This window comes from Phascolarctos cinereus, unplaced genomic scaffold (genome assembly GCF_003287225.1).
Source record: "Phascolarctos cinereus isolate Bilbo 61053 unplaced genomic scaffold, phaCin_HiC Scaffold_4;HRSCAF=312, whole genome shotgun sequence".
Taxonomy (NCBI): domain Eukaryota; kingdom Metazoa; phylum Chordata; class Mammalia; order Diprotodontia; family Phascolarctidae; genus Phascolarctos; species Phascolarctos cinereus.
In genome coordinates, this window is record NW_027555847.1 from 638064516 (window position 1) to 638090829 (window position 26314).

A 26314-nucleotide genomic window follows, 5' to 3' on the forward strand; every position below is an offset into this window, starting at 1 on the left:
CAATCCTGTGTGGATTCTTAAACTCTCTCAGCCTCAGTTTCCCTACCTTCTAGGGTTTTTGCAAGGATTTATTTTTTTTATTTTTTTATATAAATTTATTTATTTTTAGTTTGCAACATTTACTTCCACAAGATTTTGAATTCCATATTTTCACCCCATCTTACCCCTCCCCCACCCAAGATGGCATGCATTCTGAATACCCCTTCCCCTAGTCTGCCCTCCCTTCTTTCTCTCCACCCCTCCTTCTCTTATCCCCTTCCCCTTCTATTTTCTTGTAGGGCAGGATAGATTTCTGTACCTCATTTCCTGTATTTCATATTTCCCAGTTGCATGTGGAAACATTTTTTTAAACATGTGTTTTTAAAACTTTGGGTTCCAAATTTTCTCCCTTTCTCCCACCCCACCCACCCTCATTGGAAAGGCAAGCAAGGCAATACAGGCCACACTTGTGCAGTTATGCAAAACACTTCCATAGTAGACATGTTGTGAAAAACCAACTCTATTTCCCTTAATCCTATCCTGCCCTCCCCCATTTGTTCTATTCTTTCTTTTGACCCTGTCCTCCTCAGAAGTACTTCCTTCTGATTACCCCTTTCCCAATCTGCCCTTCTCTCTATCATCCCCCTGCTCTCTTGTCCCCTTCCTCCCCTATTTTCCTGTAGGGTAAGACAGATTTCCATACCCAATTGAGTGTGTATGTTATTCCCTCCTTAAGCCAAATCCTATGAGAATAAGATTCCCTCATTTCCTCTCACCTTCCCCTGTTTCCCCTCCACTGTAAGAACCTTTTCTTGTCTGTTTTGTGCAAGATAATGTACCCCATTCTACCTCTCCCTTTCTCCTTCTCCTAGTATAATCCTCTCTCACCCCTTAATTTTATTCTCCAGATATCACCCCTTCATCTTCAACTCACCCTGTGCCTCTATCTATCTATCTATCTATCTATCTATCTATCTATCTATCTATCTATCTATCTATCTATCTATCCATATAATTTTCCCCTCCCACTACCCTAATACTGACAAAGGTCTCATGAGTTATAAATATCATCTTTCCATGCAGGAATGTAAACAGTTCAGCCTTAATAAGTCTCTTATGATTTCTCTTTCCTGTTTACCTCTTCATGTTCCACTTGAGTCTTGTATTTGAAAGTCAAATTTTCTATTCAGCTCTGGTCTTTTCATCAAGAATGCTTGAAAGTCCTCTATTTCACTGAATGACCATTTTTTCCCCTGAAGGATTATACTCAGTTTTGCTGGGTAGGTGATTCTTGGTTGTAATCCTATCTCCTTTGCCCTCCGGAATATTATATTCCATGCCCTGCGGTCCCTTAATGTAGAAGCTGCTAAGTCTTGTGTTATCCTGATTGTGTTTCCACCATACTTGAATTGTTTCTTTCTGGCTGCTTGTAATATTTTCTCCTTGACCTGGGAACTCTGGAATTTGGCTACGATATTCCTAGGAGTTTTCCTTTGGGGATCTCTTTCAGGAGGAGATTGGTGGATTCTTTCAATTTCTATTTTGCCCTCTGGTTCTACTCTATCAGGGCAGTTTTCCTTGATAATTTCTTGAAAGATGATGTCTAGGCTCCTTTTGAAGATAATGTCTAGGCTCTTTTTTGTAAGGATTAAATGAGATGATAGTGGTAAAGTACTTAGTACAGTGCCTAGAGCACAGGACGTACTTAAAAATTGCTTGTTCCCCTTGATCCAGCAATATCATTAGGTCTGTATCCCAAAAAGATTAGGGAAAAAAAGGAAAAGGACCTACTTGTATAAAAATATTTATAGCATCTCTTTTAGTGGTGGCTAAGATTTGGAAATTGAAGGGATGTCCATCAATTGGGGAATAGCTGAACAAGTTGTGGTACATGATTATAACGGAATATAATTGCACTATAATGACAAGCAGGAGGATTTCAGAAAAACCTGGAAAGACTTACATGAACTGATGCAAAGTCAACTGAACAGAACAAGAGAATGTTGTACATAGTAATAGCAATATTGTTCAATGCAGAACTGCAAATGACAGACATTCTCAGCAATGCAGTGATCCAAGACAACCCCACAGGACACATGATAAAAAATGCTATCTGCCTCCAGAACTGATGTTGTCTGAATACAGACTGAAGCACACTATTTTTCTCTCTCTTTCTCTTACTTATTTTCTTTCTTTTTCTTCCTTCCTTCCTTCCTTCCTCCTTTTTTTTTCTTTTCCTTTCTTCTTGCACAAAATGACTATTATGGAAATATTTTACATGACTGCACGTGTATAACCTATATCAGACTGCTTACATTCACAGAGAGAGGGGAGAGGAGGACAGGAGGGATAAATTTTGGAACACAACACTTTAAAAAAATGTTAAAATTATTTTTATATGTAATTGGGGAAAGTAAAATATTACTAAAGAAAAGAATTATAATTGCTTGTTCCCTTCCCACATGCACATTAGCGCACCACTGAGCACATAAATACTTAATAAATTCTCTATCTGCTTGTTAATCAATCTATCCATCCATGTCTGTCTATCTATCTGTCTTTCTATCTCTCTATCTATCTTCTATCCATCCATTACAAGAATTTATGGAAATTTTGACAACAGGTCCCATGGATGAATTTTAGACCAATAGGCTCAAACAGGGGACAGCCTTTGCAATGGTCTTACCCATTCTGGACTCTTCAAGAACCAATAGCTTTGTAATTCTGAATGCTAATAACTGGGTTCTGAAATTGAGCCTCTCATTTTCCAGTCATACAGCTCTTTGATACTGTTTTTACCCTGCTTCCAGCACACATTTCTTTGTACATGACATGCTGTAGCATTGTTTTGTGCCTTCATTGCCCTTTGGGTGACTAGAATTAGAAATATTAGGCAGTGAATGGGGCACTAGAATTCAGGGAGCTCAGTTCAGGGAAACATGCTTCTCTTTTTTGCCCTTGGTACTGCTAACCCCATACTTCAGCTCATGATTCACCCTAGGCATGGGGTACAACTGCCTCTGTATGACGCTTTGAGGCATGAGTCACCCCTTTAAGAATATCTCCACTCACATGAGCCAATTCTCTACAACACTCTCCCCTATCTCCCACCCCCAATCAATTGCACATACTTTGGTCTGGTTGTGACTCTGGATGATCCACAATTTTGATGCATTGGAAATTGTAGCATTTCACTCTCCATAGCCAACATAACATTCCAGAACTGCTATAAAACAACAACAACAACAACAACAACATGTATGTTAAAAAGATCAATTTTCAAAGAGAAAGTTTCAAAGAGAAACTTGAGGTTGTTGAAAATGAAGCATACTTTGCCAAAGGCAAACAAATCTACACTTTTCATTCAGTTCAGTCCAAAATGGATGCCTGTCCAAACCAAATATATCCATGAAACAGAAGATGACAATGTAAGACAACCTATGATAAATGTCAATAAGAATTGTACAGTGTGTTAGAGGAATTCAGAGAAAGGAAGACTCATTAGGGATTGGACAAATTAAGGAATCTTTCCTGGAGCCACCATCAGGTATTAGAAAAAGAATTGGGCCAGTAATTAGTAGACACAGATTCTACTCACAGATTTGCCGCTAAGTAACTATGGGCAAGTCTTCTTCCTTCTCTGAGACTGTCTTCTGTTTGGGAAAATGTAGAGGATGGCATAGTTTCTAAGGTCCCATCAAACTCTGACATTCTATTTTCTATTTATCAATATGTACAATTGCAAGATAATTGAATACTCTGGTCAGGAAACCACCTGCTAAAGCAGCTTTGACTAGGTAATCTATGCAGTGCTATAATTACCTGTGGGTTTGTTTTTTAAACTTTCTGTACCATTTTAATTAGGGTCTAAGTTCCTTAAGTAGGACAATCTTCTCCTTCCTGTCTAATCCTCCCTCTCTTCCCTCTTCCATCAATACCTAGTACTGTGCTTTGCACATAGCAAATATTGATTACTGACACATTCATTGAATTATAGGGGCTAACATTTGTTAGCAACAGTGCAGTTTGGGATTATCTATAACCATCCGAAAAATGAAAGGGTTTCAATAGTCAACCTCTTTCTGTGACTATCACTCTCATTCTGTGATCTAACATTACTTGATTCTACTTTATGAGATGTTACATAATCAGAGTAACAGAAGAGAAGACGTTTTCTTAGTCCATTCACACTGACCTAGCTTCCCAAAGGATGAATAACAAACCATGATTTTAGACTAGATGTGACAAACAACAACAAATATTCTTCCAGCTCTGATTTTTCCCAATGGTGCAATCCATGTGTCAGAGATTCTTATATGAGAACAATAATCTAGTACAGCTGCAAGAATGTAGGATAAAGGCTACTGGTTTTACCTCATCCCACTAATGTTACTGCATAAAGGACCAGGATAATTTGCATGGCCCTGACAATAATTACTCAGGGCTTGATGGGAGTTAAAAATAATTTATTCACCCACCCCAACCAAATATCAAGTGTGTCTGAGGAAATGCCCACTAAGGGGGAAGCAGAGTAGGTCAAAAAGACAAAATTAATTTGAGGACTTTGGGGGTATTAGTTGACTATGGTTGAGAATCTGACTCATAAAAAAGTTGTAAATAGTGCCCTTTGTGGAAGAGCTACCTAGCAGGTATAATTCAGAAAAAAAAATTATAATAATAGGAGAGTGCAACAGCAGGTCAGTGTAAAGGCAGCATGTGAAAGCTCAGCAAAGAAAGTAGTCCAGCTAATGACATCAGCAGCTCATTGCTCGATGGTACAGATAAATTCAGGAGTTCTTCCTGGAGACAGCATGAGATTGTACAGGAGTGAGGTGATACATCAGAGACATAATCATAAAAGCCATAGGAACAAGAGTTGTGTAGACTGAACAGGGTTTTGTTTCTTTGCTGGTGGCATGGAAATGTGTAGGAAAGTGTGTTTCCAATGGTGGGAATTTCCTTGTTATTTATCTAGCTATTCTATTTAATTGAATTCTTTGTTTTGTGTTAGTATGTCCTAGTTTGATCTAGTAAAAAGTAAGCATCGTGAACTGTTTTTTAATGGATTCTGACCCAAGGAACAACTTGAAAGTTGGAGGAGAAGCAGAGAGAATCAGGCTATAGTTGGAATGATGATAATCCCATACATTTTATAATACTTTATAATATAAAATGTCCTTTCAAATATCTTATGGTATCATATGATTCTATATTTAGAGCTAGGAGGAACCTTAGTGATTAACTTGTCTAATTGCCCCCATTTTATAGGTAAGAAAACTAAGTTCCAGAGAGGTGTAGTTTCCACAGTAACAGGGACAAGATTAAAATCCAGGCCCCCAGACTCTTAATCTTATGCTCTTTTTGCTATGCCATGATATTAACTAATGACAACCCTGTGAGGGAGATAAGATAGTAATATTATATCCATTTGACAGCTATTCAAATTGAAGCATATAGAAGGGATACAACTTGCTCAGCATCACAAGGACTACTTAGTGGCCAAACCAGGGGTCATCAGGTACCCAGTTTAATGTACTTTGCACTCCCCTAACTCTCCTCTTACCCAATGACCCCAAGAGGATATATGTGCAATTTGCATAAATAACTCTGACATCTCTGTTTGAGTACTTATAAGGCCTGCCAAGTCTGCTCACAAATATTTTTCAAGTTAAAATTTTCAAATGATTAATGCCAGGTTGTCATTTCTTGGTTGTTGTTTTTCCCCTCTGTTCTATCTCACTGCCTCCTCATCCACCCACTCTTGATGACCCAAATCCTCTGCACCAGGAGTGTATAACAATGAGTGGGAAGACTTACCAAGCTGGGGAACACATGGTTGCGGGGAAGGACGGGAGAGGATCACAAAGGTCTCCGGAAACATTCCCTGGACCACAGAAGGTCCCTGGCCCACAGTTTGGAAAACATCATAGTAGACAAACTATTTGAGGAGAGAGTTCTTCTTAAAATCCCTACCCTCAGCTGCTCTGTATTAAGGGTGGGGGGCGGGAACAATCAGTTGCCCCTTCAATTTTTTTTTTTCAGGAGGTTATGGAATCATAAAATGCTAGAGATGGAAAGAGCCCATAAATTCATCTAATCCTACTTTATTATTTTACTGATGAAGAAACTGAGGCCTAGAGAAGGGAAATGGTTTGTCCAAAAGCCCCCGTTGGTCATTGGCAGAGGCAGAGGTAGCCTGAGTGCCATCCTTGACTTCTGGTCCAGTGTTCTTTTTCACTGAACCATACTGCTTAAATCCTTAGATGGTGGGCAGAGATCATGTCTCATATTGTATAAGACATACATATGTGTGAGTGTACTTTTGTATAATTAGGTATATTGGATAGGTCAAACAGGTCCTTTTAAAAATACATAAATTAGTGACTGAATGAATGCATGAAATTATTATCCACTTAGGTAACATGTATTTGAGCTAAAAATATGGCACAATGGATAGAGCACTGGGCCTCGAATCAAGAAGACTCATCTTCCTTAGTTCAAATCTGGCCTCAGGCACTTACTAGTTGCATAACCCTAGACAAGTCATTTAACCTTGTTTGCCTCAATTCTTCATCTGTAAAATAAGCTGGAGAAAGAGATGACAAACCACTCTGGCATCTTTCCCAAAAAAAACCTAAATTGGGTCATGGAGAGTCAGATATGACTGAAATGGCTCATCAACAAAATAAAAAGAAGTATTTATTAAACATTTACTATGTGCTAGACATAGCAAGCATATATTAACTGCTGAGATGCACAGAAAGGTAAAAACACTTACTCTGCCCTTTGGGACCTCATATTCTAATGTGGGAAACAACATGCAAAAAATGTACATAAATCTTCTCATTAAATTTATAAAACTTATGAAACACTTACAAGGTGTAATGTGCTATAGGTTCAAGGGATGCAAAAATGATTCATTAAATCCCATCCATAGTATTTCTGACAAATGGTTGTCCAACCTTTACCTGGATACCTCCAGTGATGGGGAGCCTATGATCAAGCCAAGCACCCCAATTCATTTTGGGTCAGTACTTTTAGTTAAGAAGTTAGTATGGTAATATATAAAATGTTTAGATGTAGAGAGACTCAGATCAAATCCAGCTTTGTCCTTTGCTACCTCTGTGATCTTGGAGAAGTAATTTAAACTTTGTGGACATCAGTTAACTCATCTGTAAAAGCACCAACCCATTCCTTTGTGTAAAGAATTGTCTTCTCCCTACCATACTGTCAACTGGAGAGCCCAATTAATGTCAACTGGACCAAATCAGCCTCTAACCTGTGGGTGGCTGGAGACAAACAGAACAGGCTAGAGACAGGAGTGTCAGGAATCAAACAGAAGTTTAATTTCTTTTTTTTTAAATTGTTATTTTAATTTTATTTTATTTTACATAATTGTATTTTATTTTTCCCAATTACAGGTAAAGATGGTTTTGAATATTAATTTTTGTAAGATTTTGAGTTCCAAATTTTTCTCCTCCCTTTCCTTCCCTCTCCCCTCCCCAAGACAGCAAGTAATCTGATACTGGTTATACGTGTACAATCATATTAAACATATTTCCACATTAGTCATGTTGTAAAAGAAGAATCAGAACAAAAGGGAAAAACCAGGAGAAAGAAAAAATAAAATGAAACAAAAAGTACAAATATTATACTTTGATCTGCAATCAGACTTCATAGTCCTTTACTGATGAAGAAACTGAGGCCTAGAGAAGGGAAATGGTTTGTCCAAAAGCCCCCGTTGGTCATTGGCAGAGGCAGAGGTAGCCTGAGTGCCATCCTTGACTTCTGGTCCAGTGTTCTTTTTCACTGAACCATACTGCTTAAATCCTTAGATGGTGGGCAGAGATCATGTCTCATATCATATAAGACATATATATGTGTGAGTGTACTTTTGTATAATTAGGTATATTGGATAGGTCAAACAGGTCTTTTCAAAAATACATAAATTAGTCACAGGGTGTTAAAAGCAAGGCTCAGAATTAACCAGGTGGGGAAATTTCCTTTTCAGAAAGGAGATAGCACAGTGGGGAAATAGAGTCAGGAGGATCCTACCTAGGTTGTGCCTAAGTCATCCCCAAAATTTTTCCCAGATACAGACATCCACCTTTAGCAGTTCCCAGACTGCAGTACATGCCATTTTCTACTATCGGCTTCAGACTACTATACTTGTAATCAAAGCTCAAAACAACAGTAAAATACAGTCCCAGAAATTTTGACCTTAAATAGCAAAATTTCACTAACCACAACTTAGGGCTTAAATATCTTTCCTGCTGTTTCCTAACAGTTAACAATTCATTTATCCTTTAGTTATAAAACCCATATTCTGGGGCTTCAGACATACAGCAAATACCTGATAGTTGACTAATCATTAACATGTTGAAGCTACATCTATTATAATAAACTTGTTATCTGCCTTATAACAAAATATACCTTAAGGGACCAAAGGGCGTGGAATATAATATTCCGGAGGGCAAAGGAGATAGGATTACAACAAAGAATCACCTACCCAGCAAAACTGAGTATAATCCTTCAGGGGAAAAAATGGTCATTCAGTGAAATAGAGGACTTTCAAGCATTCCTGATGAAAAGACCAGAGCTGAATAGAAAATTTGACTTTCAAATACGAGACTCAAGTGGAACATGAAGAGGTAAACAGGAAAGAGAAATCATAAGAGACCTATTAAAATTGAACTGTTTACATTCCTTCATGGAAAGATGATATTTATAACTCATGAGACCTTTGTCAGTATCAGGGTAGTTGGAGGGAAAAAATTATATGTATGTATAGATAGACAGACAGATAGATAGATAGATAGATAGATAGATAGATAGATAGATAGATAGATAGATAGATAGAGGCACAGGGTGAGTTGAAGATTAAGGGGTCATATCTGGAGAATAAAATTAAGGGATGAGGGAGGATTATACTTGGAGAAGAAGAAAGGGAGAGGTAGAATGGGGTAAATTATCTCACAAAAAAAACAGAAAAGAAAAGTTTCTTACAGTGGAGGGGAAGCAGGGGAAGGTGAGAGGGAATAAGTGAATCTTATTCTCATAGGATTTGGCTTAAGGAGGGAATAACATACACATTCAATTGGGTATGGAAATCTGTCTTACCCTACAGGAAAATAGGGGGAAAGGGGACAAGAGAGCAGGGGGATGATAGAGAGGAGGGCAGACTGGGAAAGGGGTTAATCAGAAGTAAATACTTCTGAAGAGGAACAGGGTGAAAAGAAAGAATAGAATAAATGGGAGGGCAGAATAGGATTAAGGGAAATAGAGTTAGTTTTTCACAACATGTCTACCATGGAAGTGTTTTGCATAACTGCACATGTACAACCTATATTGAGTTGCTTGCCTTTTCAATGAGGGTGGGTGGGGAGGAAGGAAGAGAGAAAATTTGAAACCTAAAGTTTTAAAAACATATGTTTAAAAAAAAGTTTTCACATGCTATTGGGAAATAAGAAATACAGGAAATGGGGTACAGAAGTCTATCCTGCCCTACAGGAAAACAGAAGGGGAAGGGGATAAGAGAAGAGGGGAGAGAAAGAAAAAAGGACAGACTAGGTGAAGGGATATTCAGAATGCATGCCATCTTGGGGTGGGGTGAGGGTAAGACGGGGTGAAAATTTGGAACTCAAAAACTTGTGGAAATGAATGTTGAAATCTACAAATAAATAAATTTATATTTTAAAAAAAACACCAAAATATTCCTCATTAAATATTTAACAATTTTCAAATATCTATTTTTTTATCACATCCTTTTAAAAGCCCAGGTCATATGTAAAAGCATCCAGATTAAAAAAACTGCTTTGTCTAACAGTATTTCTGCTACAATGGTGTGTTGAATTTCACAATATAAGAGAATTTAGAAATAGAATAATAACACAAACAACATCATGAATTTAAAGCATGAAACAAAACTTCAGATGACATCAACTGCATTTCCAAATTATCACATATAAAAATCATTGATCTTATTACCTTTGACATTTTTAAACCACTTTAGAGTAACCAGGTATGGAACAATTACATTCAATTAAAGAAATAATGTAATGCTTAACGTATGCCAGTGACTGCGTTAAGCACTTTACAATTATTATATTATTTTAATCTTTACAACAACCTTGGGAGGTGAGTACCATTATTATTTTTCCCTTTACAGATCAGGAAATTGGGGCAAACAGAGATATGGTAACTTGCCCAAGATTATACAGCTAATAAATTTATGCAACTGGAACATAATTCAAGTTTTTCTATATTTTTCCAACTTTTTTTTTCAACACCTGGATTTGAGAATCTGATCTGAGACAAGAGAGGTTAACAGGAAGAGGGTCTCTGACCTGGGGAAGTTACAGGAGTCTCTTTGTTTTAAACAACCTTTTCTCTTTTTATGGTCAGAAATGTCAAGGATGGGTTAAAAAGAGGTTGCTATAAAGTGCAAACCATTTATTTTTTTCTTTCTTCACTCTGAGATTACTTCCAAACTAATTGCTTTCCTTCATTGCCCTATAAAGCTGTTTATCTTGCCATTTATTTTTAAAACTTTGAGAATTTAATTCTTATTTTTCTTTAAAACAAATTCTACCAAGTGGTACCTGAAAGCTTACTAAGATATTTCAGAAGGGAGTGAGTTCCTGGAATTACTCCAAGGTCCCAGGAATTCTTCTCTGTAATGTTAAAATGATTAATCTTCAAAATCCTTAATATGCTAAGATGTTTTTAGAAACTGTATAAGTTTTGATTATCTGACTATTTCTGTAATTCCAATATAGCCAAAGATGAAAAGGCAGGAAAAAAAAGTGTCTTACAGTTTTTTTTCTCTTTTCTCATAACCTAATCTCCTGCAGAAAGCCTAAAGTGGGAGTTAGTCCCGCTTACTTGGACAACTACTTCAGCTGTGGAAAATCCATTAACCTTTCCCAGTGTTCTAAACTCTGGCTCTAGCCCTTAGAAGTCTTTTTGTTTGCTTGTTTTTTTGTCTTCTGGCTGGCTGCAATTTAAATCTTTCAGAATCTATAAACAATATAAACAAAACACAAATATTTTACATTTTACAAAATGCAAATACAGACAAAATGACAAGACAGTTACAGACACAGACAGTTCTAACAAAATGCACAATCACAATCCATAGCTGGGCACGCGTTTATGGATTTAACATAGGTAGAGAACTAACCGAACTCTCTCTTATTCTGTGTGTGTGTGTGGGGGTAGTGATGGAGGCGAACAAAGTGGGAACAGAGTGGTTAAGAGCTTCCTGGCCTCCAGAGGTCAGAGCTAAACAGAACAGGCATGAAGAGTTGGTTAGGGTAATAGAGCCTGCAGAAAGGATATCCTTACCAAAGAGACTTGGGGCTAATTGGGTCACTGGAGGACCTCAGAGTTTTCTTCACAAAGAAAGGAAAGCTCAACCAAGGCAGGGGCTTAGAGATTGGAGCAAGAACAAGGGCAGAAGACTCACCAGGCAAGGAAGGTGGGGCATGTCAGGCTCTAGAGAAATAAATCTCCAACGGCTCCTGGTCTGTTCCTTCTAGTACTGGGGAGTCTAATGGCCCAAGTTCCATGTCCAGTCCCACTTCTAACACTGATTAATGTCACCCAGAGAGTCCAATTAACGTGAACCAGACTGAACTGTCCTCTAACCTGTGGGTAGCCAGAGCCAAATAGAGCAGGCTAGATACAGGAGAATTAGGAATCAAACAGAAGTTTAATTTCAAAGTGAGGGAAATGGCTTGCAAATAAGGACACATATGCTGTAATGCCAGCCCTAGTGAGGGTACCAGCTTTAGTGGAGGTAGATCTTAACACTTATACCTATGGCTGTGCAGTGAGTGACAGCCCTGACAATGAGAGGTAATAGCAACAATAAGACAAGTTTGATTCATAGCAAGACTTCATGACTGGAACATGGGTACTTGTCCAAGTTTGTCTGGTGCTTGTCTGAGCTCAAAGAATACCTGGTGCTAGTCACAGCACCACAATAATCATATGATTTTGCCAGAGGGTGAGCACAAAGTACACAGCTTGCTTGATGGGCCTTAGCTCTGAAAAACAGAATGTCTCAAATACCCTATTCTCTACCACAATTCATATTGACAATACAGAGTTTTAACTTACTGAGACATGTGCCTATTGTTTTCCACACACAGAATATGAACTCCTTGAGGTATATCATTGCCCCACACCTTTTATGTCTCCACAGCCCCTGGGGCAGTTTCTTGCATATAATAATAACTAGCATTTATATAAACTTTTAGATTTGCAAAGTGCTTTACAAAAATTATCTTAATGCTTACAACAACCCTGGGAGGTAGGTGCTATTATTATCCCCTTTTAAAGATTGGAAAACTGAGGCAAATAGAAGTCAAATGGCTCAAAATTACACAGTCAGTAAGTATTGAGGCTAGAATCTGAACTCAGCTCTTGACTGTAGGCCCAGTGCTCTGTCCACTGTACCACCTAGCTGCTTCGTAGTAGGGACTTAAATGCTCATTGAATGATTAATACTGTCCTGTTTTTAAAAATGAAAATTCCTCTGGTATTGAGAGTGGGTTGTCCAAATTAGTACTCAAGATCTTGAATCCTTCAGATCAAATAAGCTTATTTCCCCTAAACAAGGTTATTGCTCTTCTGTTAGATAGGAGCACTGGCAAGGGCTTAATTTGGGGCACAGGGAGGGAAATGAGATCTGATGATGATGAACTAAAGATTTTTGCCATAATTAATGATAAATCTGTAGTACTTTGAAGTAGTGCATAAAATGTTTTTCTCACGACCAGTGACACAGGCAGTGTAGGAGATATTATGTCTATTGGGTTCAAATCTTCTCCTATTGGAAGTATTCCCTGCCCCTGAAGCCTCATCTTCTGATTAGCTGGTTTCTCCAGAAGCCTCTAATAGAAGGAGGAGACCCAGGCAAAAGACATGTTGATCCCTCTTTTAGCTGTACTGCTGACTCATTTCTCTATCATGTTCCCCTGGCTGTTGGGTGCCATCTCCCTGCCTCCTTTTTCAGCTTCCTTTTATGTGTTGTCTTTCCTCATTAGAATGCAAGCTCCTTGAGGTCAGAGACTGTCTTTCTGCTTATATTTGTACTTCTTAAGCTAGCACAGTGCCTGGTACATAATAAACATTTCATAAATGCTTAACTCATTATAGGAATTTAGTAAACTGCTAATTTCAAGGAATTATGATGAGCTAGTGTGTATATAATACTTTAAGATTTGCAGAGTCTTTAATATGTTATCTCATTTGATATAACAATCCTTCCATCTCTATTCTTTATATGAGGAAACTGAGGTAGACAGAGGTAAAGTGGCTTACTCAGGGTCACACAACTAATAAGGGTAAGAAGCAGGAGCCAAAGTCCAGTTTTCCTGGCTCCAAGGCCAGCACTCTATCCATTGTGCCACCGAGCTGTTAGAACTACAAAGGTAGAAAATAATTCAAGAGAATAGACCATCTACCATCTTTCCTAGAGATGGTAAGTCTTAACTAGTTAAAGTGACTTGTTCATGGTCATGCACAGTAAGTGTCAGAGGTAGTTTCCAAACCCAGGTCTCCTTCACTGTTTCTCCTACATGACTGTGTCAGGATGGCTACAACGATTTATGCTATGGTGAACCCATTCCCATAGAAGCCGCATCTCTTTTGTTTGTTGTTTTTGTTTTTGTTGCTGTTACTGTTGTTTCCCCAGTTCCAGAGGATATAATTTTCTAGAAATAAGAACTGGAACTCATTTAAAGCCTGGAGAGCAGAGGGCTTAACATGTCCATAATTGTTTTCATGAAATATTTGAACTGCTGACACAGAGAAGAGACATTAGACTTATTTTTATTGGCCCCTAAGTGGAGAATGAGGGTCAAGGGGTGGAAGTCCGAGGAAAGAAAAGTTGTTTTTATTTTATACAATGTAAGAAAGACAGTCCTAACAATCACAGCTGCCTCAAATGAGAATCTTAGAGCTCCAATAGCCAAGAATCATAGGATCATTGATTAAAGAACAGGAAGAATCATAGGATTATAGGTATAGAGCTGGAATGGACTTCAGGAGGCATTGATTCTAACACCTTCATTTTACAGATGAGGGAACTGAAGCACAGAGAAGTTATGTGACTTGCTCAGAGTGACATAGCTAGGAAGTGCCTGAGGAAGAATTTGAACCCACATCTTCTTCTAGAGCTTATCAATTCCAATCCCCTCATTTTACATGTGAGACCAAGAGAAATAAAAGGACTTACACATGTAGTAAGCGCTGAGGTTCAAACCCAGGTCCAGTGGCTCCAAGTTGAGTATTACCAGTTTGACTATACCAAGTAGTTAATTCTTTCATTTAACAGGTGTGGAAACTAAGCTTTAGGGAAGGAAATATATATATATATAATATATATATATATATATATATATATATATATGTCCCTGGAAAATTTCTAGAACTTTTCATGAAAGAGATGGTTGAGGAACCGTGAAGGATGTGGTGATTGCAAAGAGCCACCATGGCTTCATCATTCCAGGATAACCTCATTTCCTTTTTTGAAAGGGTACTTTTTTTGATAGAATACTAAACTGGTAGATGAGGGAAAGGGTACTCTTGTTTGCTTAAATGTTAGTTTCCCTAGATTTTAGCAAAGCTTTTGATATTGTATTTCATACTATTCTTGTGGAAAAGGAATGGTGTAGATTAAATGATAATTCTATCTGAGGGATTCAGAATTATATGCCTAGACTGAAAAAGTCAGTATTAATGGTTTGATGGCCACGTGACAGCTCTCCAGTGAAGTGCCCCAGTTTCTATGCTTTAACCTGGGCTGTTTAACATTTTTTTTATCAATGACTTGAAGAAAGGCAGAGATGGCACATTCCTCAAATTGCAGATCATACAAAACTGGTGAAGAGAGCTAACACTTTAGATGACAGAGTCATTATCCAAAAAGAATTTGACAACCCAGAACATTGGGCTGAATCTAATTAGATTAAAAATCAATAGAGTTAAATGTAAATTCTTACACTTTAGGTACAAAAAATCAACTTCACAAGTACAAGATGAAAGAGGCATGGTTAGACAGACAGAAGAGTTTCCAAAAAAAATAGAGTTCAGAGTTTAGTGAACTGCAAGGTTGATGGTTCAGCAATATAGATGACAGTCAAAAAAAAGTTAATTGACCTTGGGTTGTTTAAGAGAAACATAACTTACAGGAATAAAGAGGTGATGCTCCCACTGTACCCTATCCACATTAGACCTAATATGGAATAATGCATTCAATTCCTGGAACCATGGTTTTCAGGAGGGCATACAGAAGCTGGAAAGTATACAGAGGAATGTAATCAAGATATTGAAAAGTCTTAAATCCATGTCACACCAAACTCAATTGAAGGAAAAGGAGATGGTTAGCCTGAAGAAGAGATGAGGGAAGGACACAATAACTGTCTCCAATTGTTTGAAGGGCTATCATGGGGAAGAGGAATCTTGTTTGATCTACTTGGCCACAGAAGGAAAACCAAGGACCAATGAGTGTAAATTGCAAAGAGGTCAATATAGACTGGACTTTAGGGGAAAAAAAAACTAAAACAAAACAGAACAAAACAAAAAATACCTTCCTGACAAGTATTACTGTCCAAGAGTGGAATGGCCTGCCTCAAGAGGTAGGAAATTTCCCTTTCCTTGAGGGGTTTAAGAAGAGGCTAAATGACCACTTGTTGATAAGTTATAGTGGGGATTCCATTTGGGGTATGGGTTATGATTATGTTGTTCTGAGGTTCTAAGATCCTGTAATTCCATAAATTTGCATATACACAGGTTTATCCTGAGGAGTCCCAGGATGAGGCATTAGTGAGAATTCTAGCTGCCTCCAAAGTAAGACAGAAGGGCAGAGCATACAAAGGGGACAAGCCAGATTTGATCCTCAGTGATTGAGAAATATTGTTAGCAAGAGAGATTTTCCATCCTCTCAAAATAAAAATAAAAGTCAGTGTGCTATTTATCCTCCCTGCCCAACAAGACACATCTCTGAAGATATCTCTCAAGTGGAATACTTCAAAAAAGGTCACAACCTTTCAAACCCTTTGGGAGAAAAATAATTGTATTTAAAATTTTCAAATTAAATTAAACATTCTCTCCATGCTGCATAATTGCTTGACCTGTTAAAATGCAACTGGGTCTCTTAGCAATGTGAAAACTATTCATTCATCTTTCCTGCCATCTTCTTATCTATAAGCCATTTACTGGAGTGTTAATGAAATCATGGTTTTATTCTGAAGCCATGATAAAGATGTTGGGCACCACACTGAATCTATCCCAGGTGGATTTATTGGAACATAAAAAATGAAGCATCAGCAAAGTGGTGGTGCTGAAGATTATATTTGGAAAGGAGAGGCTTCTATCTAGTTGACAGCAGTTCTGTCCACCATACATCTTGGTTAATAGGGAAACATCACTTATGAATTAGCAATTCTAGAACCAAATTTCACCCCAGATTAATAGTATCTTAGTAATAGCAATATTGTAACAGTGATCAACTGTGAAAGATTTAGTTACTCTGATCAAGACAACGACTAAGAATATTACAAAGAACCCATGATGAAAAATTCCATTTGCCTCCAGAAAGAGAAGTGATGAACTCTGTCTGAGTGCAGATTGAATTAGATTTTTTAGGGGCAGCTAAATAGCACAGTGTATAGAGCACCGCCCCTGGATTCAGGAGGACCTGCATTCAAATCCGGCCTCAGACACAAAACACTTACTAGCTGTGTGACCCTGGGCAAGTCACTTAACCCCACTGCCTAGCCAAAAGAAAAAACAAAAAGAAAAAAATACGTACTTTTCACTTTTTTAAAAAATCTTTAAAAAGATGTATAGTGTATTAAAAGAAATTGGGCCCAGAAGAACTATGCAAAATCAGTCTATAATTACAATACCTAATTGTGGCAAAATAAAATCTAGGTCCAACAGTTATTCCCCTTCACACAAAGTACCCTCATAAACACACTTTCAAAGGAAGTTAGTATAGTCCTTGAAGAAGATCCCTAAATGTTTTCTTATATCTCTTGTACAGCCATCCAAGTTATGTATGTAGAGAAGTTTACAGACATTTGCAAGACCAGACAAAAGAAAAATAGATATGCTAGAATAAATAACATTCTATGCAACCCTATTATAAGGTGTAACAATGATATTTATATATTCTAAAGTTTTAAAAATATCAACATAGAGAATGAAGGTCTTTTTTCCCCTCTTTTTCTCTCCCTCCCTTGTGTTTTCAAACTTCATCCTTCTCTTCCTTCCCTCTTCCCACCCTAACTCTGCTTCTTGTTTTGGGAAGCATGATTTTGTGTTTTCTGGGAAAGATAGCTAAAAAATACATTGAATGATTGAGTTCATATCCCGAAACAGCTTGACATCCCAGAAAATTGGAGTGAATTTAATTAGATTAAATTCAATAGGGCTAAATATAAAAGTCTTACACTTGAGGTATGTTTGTTTCATTTTCTTTCATTTCTCTAACGTGGTTTGGAAAGAGATTCATAGGACATTCTCTGACACTCCCCTCCTCTCCTTGTCTTTCTGAGGGGTAAATGAGATCAGAAATTATCTTTTTCTTCCTAATCTGAGTCTCCAAAGGGATTCTGCTAAAGGGAAATATTGCTATGTCTTATTTTCCTAAAGATTCTTTAGGAACTCTAAGTTGCAGCCTGCTCTCTGAACCCAGTATTCTGTGTTGGTATTTTCTCTTTTCATGAACCTTAGCCTTGTTCATCTCCTTTCTGTGTATATATCTCCGCTGTCTGACTTGGCTCAAGTGAAGTTTTTAAAGCAAAACAGGTATTTGATCTGAATAATTCTTATTTTGATGAATGCTGAATTACATATTTTCTATGAGCTCTAATTTTCCCAGTATGATCAATATGTATTGTAATTTTGTGTGCTTAATAAATTTCTGCCTTTGTGTTTACAGACTTGTGGGTTCCAATTCTGTGAGGTTCCAAATTCTGCTAAATTTGTCTATAGCCAAATGATCCCATTTTGACGAGCAGTACAACATATCTTTCAAAGACACACACACACACACACACACACACACACACACACACACCAAGATTAGTTCTGATAACATTCTATATAAGGATTCTAAGACCCCCTGAACTATCACAAAACCTTGACTTCAAAACCCTTTGTTGTTTAGTAGAAAGGACACTGGTTTTGCTATGAAAGCACCCAGGTGTGCTGTAACCCAGCTGTATGACTTTAGGGAAACCCTTTATCCCTCTGCACTTTAATTTCCTCAATTGTACAATGGGAATAATTAATGGCAAGAGTTTATTAAATACTTTCTTTGTGGGTATATAGTACTGCGAATGCAGATAGAAAAGCAAGACAATTTCATCTCCCAAGAAGCTCACATTTTGATGGGAAGAAACAACATATACAGGTGAGTTTTGCTCCTGGGTGGTTCAAAAGCTTCAGCGGTCCTAAGGATGAAACTGTAGGGTAGAAGGCAAGGCCCAGGAGCAATCAGAGTGCATAGGAAGGTCATATAGCAATGCCTACAAGCCTAAAAGACATAATACCAGTGTGATGGTAAGTCTCAATGGGCCAGGGACTATAATGACATGGCAGGTGATAAGATCCACCTTTCTGGAAAGAGTATAGTTGATTTCTCCCTACTCAAGCCATGTGAGGGGACAAGTCCACCAGCCAAGCAGAGATTGTGAGTGGAGGAGACTAGTCCACCTATGTTGGGAAGTGGAGAGTGTGCCCAAGTATTGCAGTGGACTCTGGTTTATCTTCCTCAGAGTGAGCATGGAATGTAAGCATTCAGCCAGGAGTGACAGAGGAGAAAGCAGGAAGATTGGAAGAGGAAATTCTATTCTTTGTGTCTATTCCTTCTAGACATGTGGAAATTGGGCAGAGCAGGAGTGGAAGGGTAGGAATGGTGGATGGACAGTGTTGGCCGCTTGTTTCCTGCCTGACCTGTCTACCATATAGACACTCTATATAATAATACATGTATTATGTACCTCACATTGTTGTCTGGCTTATGGGAGAGAATATATGCTACATGTTTGGAAAACATAAAATACTAAGCTAATGTGAGCTAGTGTTATTATCTTGGGAGGCCCTGCACAAACTTTTCCCCTTTCAAAACATATTTAATTCACAAAAGCCAGTTAAATAATATTGAATTATTGTTTTAATACACTAAGACCTCATTAGCTGGGCTTTCACTAATATAGAATTTGCAGGATTTTGGACAGAGCTAGGCTGAAATTGACTTTTGCACTATTTATGAAAGAATGTTTTGCTAAACAAATTCATTGTAGTAAATATGTCCCCAGTGGGAAAGTTAAATCAGCTAGGAAAAAAGATCTTTAAACTCAAATGGACCAGCATGGAAAAAATGAAAGTGCACCAAACTTCATATGCCCAGATGTTATATCTGACACATCTTATCTGTGTGACCACAAGCTAGTCATTTCACTGCTTTTTGCCATTTTTGTTGTTTTCTGCATAAAACAGGAATAGTAATGCTCTCTGTACCTACTTTACTCTTAAGATTGCAGGATTACAGATTTAGATCCAGAAGGCATCTAGGACACCATCTAATAAGACCCTCTTATTTTACAGATGAAAAAACTGAGGCCAAGAGAGTTTAAACCATTTCCCTGAAGACTTTTGGACAGTAGAGCTGAGATTTAAACCCAATTATTTGGATTCCAAAATCTAAGTGCTTCCCACTGAACCACAGTGCCTTCCGCTGGCTGTTATCAGATGTAAAGTTCTTTTAGAATTATTTGCCACGGTGACTCTATTTTTCCTCCAAATCCAATAACTTGTAAAGGTGTGGTACTAACACTCCTATGAGGCAGGTCATTACAGTGACAAAGAGACAGACAGTTAAATGCCAGCTTTGCCACTTACTAGCTGTATATAGCTGGCAAGTCATTCTCCCCACTCTGAGTTTCTTCATCTTCAATGTAGAGACGATAACATTTGAAATATGTACCCTACAGGACTAGCTTGAGAGTCAAAGAAAATAATGAAAGTCCTTTGTGAATTGTAAAAAGCTCTCCTTAATAATTTCATAATTATTATTATTTATCTTCATCCCCACATGCCATAACTCTGACTGTCTGACAAGGCTGTTGGATGCTCAATCCTTTTTCTCTCCTTTCTCTATACTCTTTCCACTGACAATCTCATCAACTCCAGTTACTTTAATTATCACCCCTCTGCAAATAACTCCCCAATCCAAATTTGTTCAGTCTGTTCACACTTAGTTTATATCTTTGATTGATTGATTGATTGATTCAGTCAGAAAGTCTGGGCTTTTTATGTTCACATTAATTGGGATCAAGGTATACCTTACCCTTGTTTATGTTTTATCCCTTTTATCAGATGATTTCTTGTAGGCAAATATTCTGTCTTAGTCCATGCATGTGTCTCCCAAATCTACATATCTATCCCTCATCTCTTTTCTGAACTCCAGTCCTACATCATTAATTATTTGCTGAACATTTCTGCCTTGCTTCTCCATTGACATCTAAAATTCAGCATATCAAAAAGAGAACACATTATCTTTGCCCTAAAACACCCCCCTTCCAATTTCTCCATTTCTGTACAAAGCATTAACCTCCAACCAGTAACCCAAGTTAAAAACCTAGGGATGGGCCTCCATTCCCTCATCTAAGCTCCACATCTCCTCAGTTGCCACATCTTCCCAATAGCTCTTGCTCGGCTTGTCTTCTCTCCCTTCATTCCATCCCCATTCTAGTTCAGGTCCTTATTATCTCTTGCCTGGACCATTACAATAGCCTCTTAATTGTTCTCCCTTAATCCAGTCTCTGCTTTCTCTAATCTGTCTTCTAACTAGTCTGCCAAATTAATACTCTTAAAACACAGGACTGACAATGACATTTTTCTGCTCAAGAAGTTGTAGTGACTCCCTATTGCCTTGAGGATAAGATACAAGCTCATCTTTTTGACATTTAAAATCTTCTACAATATGATTCCAGCCAACCTTTCCAGGTTGATTTCACATTACTCTCTATCACTCAACTTACTTATTTGTTTGTTTGTTTATTTATTTATTTGTTCATTCATTCATTTATTTGTCCATTTATTTATTCATTTATCTATCTATTTATTTATTTATTCATTTAACTATCTTTAATTCATGAAATAAAACAAGTATTTCCGTAACAGCATAAGTAAAAAAGATGATTGCACGTGAAACTAAAAAATCTACTATATACAACTTGCTATTCCTTTTAAAGCTATAGCATGAAATTTTTTTTTCCTTCCCCCCTCACTCTAGAGATGGCCAGACACAAATAGGTTTAAATATGTAAAATTATTCTATACATACTTCTATTTATCAGTTCTTTCTCTGGATGCAGATGGCATCTTTCTTCACATGTCCTTTTTAGTTGATTTGGGTATTTGCAATGGTTAAAATAACTTCTTCCCTCAAAGTTGTTCTTAAAACAATATTGTTATGGTATACAATGTTGTCTTGTTTCTGCTCATTTTGCTCTTCATTATTTCATGCAAATCTTTCCATATTTTTCTAAGATCATTGAGTTCATCATTTCTTATAGCACAGTAGTATTCCACCACAATCATATGTCATACTCAATTTGTTTTGCAGAAAAACTGACCAATTTGCTGTTTCTGATAGAGATCATTCCACTGCTTTGCACAGGCTACCTGCCATGTTTGGAATGCTTCCCTCCTCATCACCATTTCTTGCAAACCTTGGCTCCCTTCAAGAGTCAGCACATATGCCATATCCTACATAAGAACTTTCCTGATTCTCCCAGTTGTTAGAGTCTCACTCCTGTATTTTTTTTCTTTTATTTGCTTATCTGTCTTCATGTTGTACCTCCCATTAGAATGTAAACCCCCTGAGGATAGTGATAGTCATTTGTACCTTTGTATCACTAGAGCCTATCACAGTGCTTGTAACGTAGTAGGCACTTAATAAATTCTGATTGCATTGAATTTTTAAAATAAGGGTTTTTTTTCCAAAAGAATTGATGTCTTCTATTTTTACATCACCATAGTTTACCCAAGAATTCCTTCCTTTCTTCCTCCAGAGAGCCATTTCATATAGCAAGTAGTATTTTAAATATGAAAAAAGAAAAAGAGGAAAAAAATAAGCAAATTGATTAATAAATTTAAAAAGTCTAAAAATATGGGCAATATGAACCATCTGTAGACCACCCACCTCTGCAAGGAGGTTGAGTGGGGTGGGAGTGTCTTTTCGTAGCTCTTCTCTCAGGCTATGCTTGTTCTCACACACACACACACACACACACACACACACACACAGACCAATTACATGTAAAAATAATTTTAATATTTTTTTCTAATTTTTTAAAATTCTGAGTTCTAAATTCTCTCCATTCCTCCCCCACCCCACCTTGAGAAGACAGTTTGCTATAGATTATGCATGTTCAGTCATGTAAAACTTATTTCCATATTAGCCATATTGCAAAAGAAAACAGATCAAAAAATCCAGGAAAAATAAAGTTTAAAAACAAGTATTCTTTGATCTGCATTCAGGCTTCATCCGTTAGTTTGCTGGAGGTATGTAGCATTTTTTATCATAAGGCCTTCAGAATTGTGCTATGCTTTTTCTTTACAATTTTTCAACATTCACTTTTGATTTTATGTATGCCATTGTTCTTTCCATTCATATTGTTGTAGTGATTGGGTATATTGTTTTCTCGATTCTGCTGACTTGTGGAATTTAATTTAATTGATCTTTCTGTCTCTGGTACCCAGCACAAAAATCTTATACATGTTAGGTAATTAAGAAATGTTTGTTGAATTATTAATATGTAGAGAATAATAGAATCGTAGAATTGGAAAGAATAGCTAATGTCATCTACTCCAAACTATAGAACATGAATCTACAACATCTTTAAGAAGTAGTCATACAGTTTGAAAATCTTCAGTGCCAGGGAACTTAGTTCCAACCAAAGCAGCTGATTCAATTTCTGGACAACCTTAAAACTAGGAAATTTGTCTTTATAATTGAAGTTGAAATGTGCACGTCTATAACTCTTATCCATTGATCTATAATTTTGAAGTCAAGCAGAATAAATCTAATCCATCTTCTACCTGAAAAACCTTCAAATATTTGTATACTTCAAGCCTATCTTCTCTAAGTCTTTGATAAACTGATCATTGATGGCCTTCTGAACCTCATTTTCTTCAACTGACCAGTCCTCTCACCATCTTGGTCACCTTCTCCTGTCCATGCCTCAGCTTGTCAATGGCTCTTCTAAGTAGTGAAACCCATAAATTAGCACAATACTCTAGATATAGTTTGACCAAGGAAGACTATAGTGGACCACCTTTGTTTTAGACACTATGCCCCTTGATGATGAACAAGATAACATAAGACAACTAGATGACATAGTAGATAGAGTGCTGGAGCTAGAGTCAAGAGGACCCTAGTTCAAATCCAGCCTTAAGAGACTTACTAGCTGTGTGACTCTGGGCAAGTCATTTAACCTCTGTCTGTCTCAGTTTCTTCAACTGAAAATAGAGATAATAAGACCTGTGATGTCTAAAAAATTTGAGAGACCCAGGAGCTTCCCAAAGCACATGCCTTCTAGGATTGTTGTGAGGATCAAATGAGATAGTATTTATAAAGCACTTAGCACAGGCATTTAAAAATTCTTGTTCTGTTTCCCCTTCCAATTAGCTTTTTTGGCTTTCGTGTCACATTGTTGATTCAATGATCTTGCAGTCTACTTAGTGCCCCAAATCTTTTTTCATAGAAGGTGTTGTCTAGTCATAACTCCGTCATTCTGAACTTAAACAACTTGTTACCTTTTTGAATTTGGGTTGGACTAGATGGCCGCTGAGGCCCCTTCCAACTCTCAAGTTATGTGACTCTGCAAATGTAAATATAATGATAGGGCCTAGACCTGTGGTATAATTAGCATAGGGTTTTACATTTCCCCTAATGGAATTCCATCTTCCTTAAGTCCACCATTCTAGACTGTCTAGACTCAGCATGTCACTATTCCATCCCACTTCATATTATTTCAATTCAATTGTTTATTGTTCATTCATTCTGTCATGTCCAACTCTTTGTGACCCCATGGACCATAGCACTCCAGGCTCTTCTGTCCTTCGCTAACTCCCAAAGTCTGTCCAAGTTCAGGTTCATTATTTCTGTGACACTGTCTATACATCTCAACCTCTGCTGTCCCCTTTTCATTTTCCCTTCAATCTTTCCCAACATCATTCATATCACTAGAGGTCTTTGAGTAGGGATGTTGCATGACCACTTTTCATAAATGCTGATGAATGGAATATTGTTCAAGTATGGGTTGGAATAACTGACTTATGAAGTCTCTTCCAACTCTGAGATACTGTTGTTCTATGATTAATGATTTAATCATTCTTTGATTTAATTTAGTCTACCCTCCTGTGCTTAGTACTTACTCATTGCTAATAGTTCATGTATCACACTATCTCTAAGTTGGAAACAAACTCAGAAATCACCTATCTGACTTTCACCTGAGTAAAAAAATACCCTCTACAGCAATCCTGACAAGGTGTCATCTGATTCCACTTAAAGACCTTCGATGATGGGAATTGGCCACTTTTCAAAGGAGTCCTTTCTGCCAGTGGATGACTTGAAAGGTTGGAAAGAACATCAGAATCCATCTATCCTGACATTCTTCTACTCAAATATTTCTTTGTCAAGACTTTCTGGAGAAAAGTGTTTAACACAGTGCTTGGCATACCCAGGTTTTTAATGCTTCTTGATGTGTTTTGTCTTGACAAGTCTAAGCCAAATAAATGGTTAATTTGTTTAGGTTTCCAGTAACCTTGAGAATATAAAGTAAATGTCACCTTGTACATTTCTCTGATGCTTAAGTATTTCTTTAATATTAGTATTGATGCATTTCATTTTCATATCACCCTATTTGAATACACCTCTCTTCTCCTCCTCTCCCCAAAGAAAGAGTTTAAGTAAGAAGTATTTTTTTTTAAAAAAGGGGTGGGGGAAGGAGACAGGAACAGTTCAGCAAAATGAACTAATGCATCAATTGAGTCTGATAATAAATGCAATGTTCCACACCCATAGTCCCCCATTTCTGCAAAGAAGGAAGTAATATCCAATTTCCCCTCTCTTCTTTAGGTTGGGGCTTGATCATTATAAATAGATTGCATTCAATTTTGTCTTTTTTCCCTTTTCCATTTACACTGTGTAGTCATTGTTAATATTATTATTAATAATTGTTAATATTGTTAATATAATATTATTTTTCTTGTTCTTACTTCACTTTGCATCAATTTATGTAAATCTGATGCTTCTTTAAAATCTTCATATTCATCATTTCTTACCATGCAGTAATATTTCATTGCATTCATGTACTGCAATTTGTTTAGGCAGCCTCCCCACCAAATGGTCACTGACTTTGTTTCCAGGTCTTTGCTACTATAAAAAAGTGCTGCCATAAATATTCTGATGTATATTTGTTCTTTCTTTCTTTCTTTCTTTTTTTGGCCTTCTTGAGGCATAGATGGGATTTCTCAGTCAAAGCAGATTCACTGTCATAGAACTATTCCACAACACTTTGTACATTTCTCTAGCACCTTGATATTAAGTATTTCCCTCACAACAAGCCTCTGAGGTAGACGGAACAAGCATCATGAGGAAACTGAGATTCAGATAAGTTTTATATGAATTAGAACCATACTGACTAGTAAGTATTAGAGCAAGGATTTGAACATAGGTTCCTCCACTCCAAATGCAGAGCCTTTTCCATTGTACTGCACCAATTGCAGTTACAGAGGACAAAGCATCGAGAGACACTGGTCCATAGGCATCGGGCTGGCCTAGGACCCTGAGTCCGATGATCTGAGTGCCCTGCCACTGGGAGCATCTTATCTTCCTATTTTCTCTACACCTTCTCCCTCTCCTCCCAAGGCAGAGTAAGGGAGCCAACAGCTGGAGGACACCATTATCAGCCCGTAATCTCTAAGTGTTTCTCAGCAAGTTTATGAAACAGCACAGTAAGGAAGTCCCTGAGGCTCTATTAACAGAAACCAAAACTGGATTATGTAGGAATTACATTAAATAAAAAGCCACTGTTCTCAGTTAATTGAAAGGCAAACTTCTAAATTATAAGATCATTCTCTTCTGAAGGCAGGAGACTTCAGACTGAAACCTCTTGGGACGACTGCCTCCTCTCTGGCTTAAAAATTTCTAAGCAAATTCATTTCCTGCTTCCCCTAATTCATCCCCCTGCCCAAAGGGGTTCAAGTTCCAGAGCCAGCAGCCAAATGACTGTCAGTCTCAATT